Consider the following 5,152-nt stretch of genomic DNA (forward strand, 5'->3'; position numbering starts at 1 on the left):
GGCCCTCCCTTTGCCCCCATTTTCCTGGCTAGATCTTCAGAGTAGCAAATACTAGCACTCTTGAGTTTTAGAGACTTTTAAAAACAGGCACATTTCCGAGGGAAAATCTTTGCACATGTTTTTCCCAGAAAGAAGAAAGTGTAATAATGTGTTGTCTGAACTAAGGACAGTAAGGTTTTGAGCGTGGCTAAACTTTCCTTCTTCAGGTGTGAAGAAAAAAAAAAGAGTAAACAGAACTAGATGTGTGGAGCAACCTTTGCAACCTTTGGGGGAAGGTCTCACTTAGGGGTTAAGCTTCTTTCCAGATAACCTTCTTGGAGAAGCTGACTTCATAGAGGGCAGTGGTTCTTTTTTTTTTTTTCTTTTCACCATAGTGCACGTGTCTTTATTTCTGGATGATATAAAAGAAAAAACTTAAAAAACACCCCAAACCAAACACCAGTGGATCCCCAAAGCAATGTGATTCCCTCATCCCACCCGGATAAATAGAGACTTCTGTCAGTCTACCCTTCCGCCCCCATAAACCCCTCTGCTGTAGACATACTCTGGGTATATATTACTCTACTTGGCAATAGACATCTCCCGAAAATAGAATTCCTGCCCTGACACCTGACTCTTCCCTGGCCTCATCAGACCACCCGCCACTGTAGCACACTGGTGTCCTTGCCCCCCGTGGTCAGGGCCATGCTGTCACCCACAAGAAGGCCACATTTGTCACGTGGCTGCTGTGTCCACCGTACTTGTGGCTGAGGGCTCGAGGCTGACAGCACGGGTAGCTAAACAGGTGAACTTTGCCAAAGTCATCAGCTGAAGCCAGCAACTTCCCATCATGGGAGCAGGCCACAGTGTTGATATCAGTGCCATCCGCCCCCTCGGACCGGATCCCAAACACCCCAAACCCCAGGACACAAGTAACTGTGGCCCATTCCACGTTCCTCACAGCATCTGCACTGGTGATCTGCTTACAGGTAGCCGGGTCCCAATACAGAATCTCATAGTCCCCGGAGTTGGTGACAAAGCAGCTGCTGTCCTGGGCCCAATCCAGGTGGGTGATAAAACTGGAATGGCCCGAGCACTTGCCCAGGCGGCTGACCTTGCGGCCGCCCTGGTCCACCGTGTACACGTACACCAAGTTGTCGTGGGAGCCCACGGCCAGGTACGCCCCGTCTGGGGATAATTTGACCACTGAGATCTGTTCATTGCCGTCTGTGTGGATAGCCACCAGGTCATGGGTCTCCGTGTCCAGCAGCAGCCATCTGCCAGTCACTGTACCCACAGCCAGGACAGAACCACTGGGGTGGAAGCCGGCTGAGCGGGCAGGGTCCTCGATAATCCTGCTCCACAGGGGCTGGTGGGACTCTGAGCTCCACAGATGCACCAGCTTATCCTGCCCGCAGGTCACAAACTGGGCCTGACTAGGGTGTGTGGCCAGGCCCCACAGCTCTTCCACATGGCCCTGGACCAGCAGCAAGAAGCCCGTGTGCACGGAGCCCTGCAGGATGGAATTGCGGGTGGTCCCCACGTACAGTGTGTCTCCGTGGCCCTCTGCCACAGTGCGCACAGGGCCAAAGTCCTCGGGGACCTCCACTTCCTGCAGCTTGCTGTCGTCAGAACCTCAGAGGACCACCTGCCGATCACGGCCCCCTCCGGACACCAGCGTCCCATCCCGCAGGGCGCAGAGCCCAAACACGCCACCGTCATGGGCGCCCAGCGCACCGTCTGTGTGATACGGTTCCCACCTTTGCCCCAAACATAGAGGTTACCCCCAGAGTCCCCCGTGACCACGTCGCCACCTTCCAAAAAGGTCACACACAGCACATACTTCGATTTCTCATGTTTCTCAAAGAGGCCTTGCCGCTTGCTCAAGCTGCCCCCCTCCAAGGTCCAGAAGTAGATGTGAGTTTTCCTGCAGGTGATAAGCACAGTGGGGTCCGTGGGGTGGAAGGTGGCCACCAATACAGCCTCGTTGGAGCACTTAACATCCACCACCTTGGTCTCCTTGGCCCAGTCCCACACCGAGAGCATGTGATCATTGGATTCATCTACTGCGCACAGCAGGTTGCCCCCATTAGATTTGGAGAAGCCCACACAGCACACGGCTCTGTCAAACACCCCCAAGCCCAGCACGTGTAAGGTGGAGAGGGAAACTGAGTCCCAGATGCGCACGTGGGGTGGCAGCGGCTTCCCTTCCTTAGTGGTGCCCGCCACCTGTCCCGTGGCGATGGTGACCATATCCGGGTGGATGGCCAAGCATTTGATGTCATCATTGTGTCCCAGGTAGTGTCGCTGCCCCTGCTCCTCCACGATGTATAGCACAGCCACAGAGGCCACAAAGTATACTATCTCCCCGGTGGGTAGCAAATAAAGGTTGGCCCGGCAGTCTCGGCCACGGTAGCCATAGACCCAGTCCAGCTTGAGCCGGCAAGAAGGCAGCTCCGAGCGTGTGTCCAGGCTATAGGTGGGTGCCAGCTCATCTGGGATCAGCATGGGCACAGGGTGGCCCCTCAGGAACATTTTCACGGAGCCATCCTCCACACTGAAGATAACTTCTTTGGTTTTGCCAGCTCCAAAGCTACTCATGGCCGCGGCTGGCGGAGCTTCAGGGAGGGCAGTGGTTCTTAAACTTTCCTTTTGGTTACTTACTTGAGAATTGAATAATTGTTGTGAATCCTCTTCCTAGAAAAATTCACTTACAAATGTAAGGGAATAAAACAAAGTTGCTTGGTATTTCCTTCATGTTTGGTATTCTGAAATTTAATCATAGTTAATCTGGGTGTAGGTCTTTTTTGTTTTGTTTTGTTTATTCTTCCTGGTCTTCAGGGGATCCTTTCAATGTGAAAGCTTTTGTGTTTTTTCACCTCCAGAAAATATTTCATTATTTATTTCTTTATTTTTTCCCCTCCATTTCCTCTGTTTTCTTATGCTGGAATTCCTGTTAAATAGTATGATAGAACTTCTGGATTCATCCTCCATACTTCCTAATTTTTCTTTTATACTTCTCACCTCTGTTCTTTAGAACTACATTTTATGAGAATTTCTTTTTTTTTTTTTTTGAGATAGGCTGGAGTGTAGTGGTGCAATCTTGGCTCACTGCAACCTCCGCCTCCCGGGTTCAAGCAATTCTCATGCCTCAGCCTCCCAAGTAGCTGGGGTTACAGGAATGCACCACCATGCCTAGCTAATTTTAATTTTTAGTGAGACAGTTTTGCCATGTTGGCCAGGCTGGTCTTGAACTTCTGGCCTCAGGTGATCCGCCCGCCTCAGACTCCCAAAGTGTTGGGATTACAGGCGTGAGCCACCACACCTGGCTGTTTTTTAGTCTCCTGAATTTCCTAGCTGCTTGATCTTTCAACTCTATTTTTCACTCTTCAGCTGTATCTATTTTGTTATTAAGCCCTTTGAATTTTTATTTGGGAAACTGAATTCTAAATCAATATTTAGTTCATTCTATTTTTTAATTTATTTTGAGACAGGATCTCGCTCTGTAACCTAGGCTGAAGTGCAGTGGCAAGATCAGAGCTCAAAGATCTAACTCCTGGGCTCCAGTGATCCTTCTACCTCAGCCTCCTGACTAGTTGGAACTACAGGCACACACCACCACACCCAGATAATTTTTAAATTTTTTGTAGAGATAGAGTCTTGCTATGTTGCCTAGGCTGGTCTCAAACTCCCAGACTCAAGCAATTCTCCTACCTTGGCCTCCCAAAGTGCTAGGATGATAGGTGTGAGCTACCATGCCTGGCTTAATTCCTTTTAGTAAATGAAATATCTTTTCACATATCTTGTCGAGATATTAACTATGCTTAATCTAAAGCCTTGCTCTGTAAGTACTCATTAATTCTCATTCTTAGGTGTTTGTTTTTCAGATGGCAGTGTAGGGAACTAAAATTAATTTTTTCAGCAACTCTTATAAATTCTTAGTTGGAATGAACCCCTATAACAAAAGACAGATTAACAAGAGAAAAACAAATGAGTGTATTAGCATGTATATTTCATATACACATGGGAAATACCCAGGGAATGAATAGGCCTCAAAGAGATGGCTTGGAATTCCAGCTCATATAGCATCTTCAGCAAAGAACAGTAATTTTTAGAGAAGTGGCAAGACAAGGGACAAGGACATTGAATTTCTAAGGGCAGCAAATTGTGGAACAGCAAATAAATGGCATTTACAGGCTATTCAGTAGAGCTTGCTATGTAGATTCCTTTGGTGCCATCTCCAGGTTGTTAAGCTCTAAAGTTGTCTCTGATGGTTAACTTTTGTCTTTCCTGATACAGCGGGTCTTTATCTTTGTAAATCTTCTCAAGTGCCTTCAACTCAAAATAATCCTTACATCAAAGTGGCATGTTTTGGGATGGCATATTCTGGTTTCTCACAGTGGATTTTTAATTTTTCATTTTTGAGACAGGGTCTCACTCTATCACCCAGACTAGAGTGCAGTGGTGAGACTGTGGCTCACTGCAGTCTCAAACTCCTGAGATCAAGTGACCCTTCTACTTCAGCCTCCTGAATAGCTGAGACTAGAGGTGTGTGCCACCACACCTGGCTAATTAAAAAAAAAAAAAAGAATTGTAAAAATGGGATCTCCCTATGTTGCCCAGGCTGGTTGCAAACTCCTGAGCTCAAGCGATCCTCCCACCTTGGCTTCCCAAAGTGCTGGGATTACAAGTGTGAGCCACTGCACCCAGCCTACAGATGGATTTTGATGGCTCTGTTTCACAGTGTTAATTTTACCCAATTGCTTAGTAACTATAGATATTTGTGTTTTTTGCTTTTGTTTTTGTTTTTGAGACGGAGTAATGCTTTGTTGCCAGGCTGGAGTGCAGTGGTGCGATCTTGGCTCACCGCAACCTCTGCCTCCCGAGTTCAAGCATTTCTGCTGCCTCAGCCTCCTGAGTAGCTGGGACTACAGGTGCATGCCAGCAAGCCTGGCTAATTTTTTTTTTTTTTTTTTTTTTTTAGTGGAGACAGGGTTTCACTGTGTTAGCCAGGATGGTCTCGATCTCCTGACCTTGTGGTCCGCCCACCTCGGCCTCCTAAAGTACTGGAATTACAAGTGGTAGCCACCGTGCCCAATCTGTTTGTTCATTTTTAAATTGTGCATTATTATTACTATTATTATTTTGAGACAGGGTCTTATTCTGTTACCCA

At 47.7% G+C, this 5,152-nt stretch overlaps 1 pseudogene; it reads right to left on the bottom strand.

Moving 5' to 3' along the window:
• Positions 1–345: 345 nt before the first annotated feature.
• LOC102131935 (echinoderm microtubule-associated protein-like 2 pseudogene) lies at positions 346–2,601 on the bottom strand (annotated as a pseudogene).
• Between the last annotated feature and the right edge of the window lie 2,551 nt (positions 2,602–5,152).

Source organism: Macaca fascicularis, chromosome 15, assembly GCF_037993035.2.
Source record: "Macaca fascicularis isolate 582-1 chromosome 15, T2T-MFA8v1.1".
Lineage (NCBI taxonomy): Eukaryota > Metazoa > Chordata > Mammalia > Primates > Cercopithecidae > Macaca > Macaca fascicularis.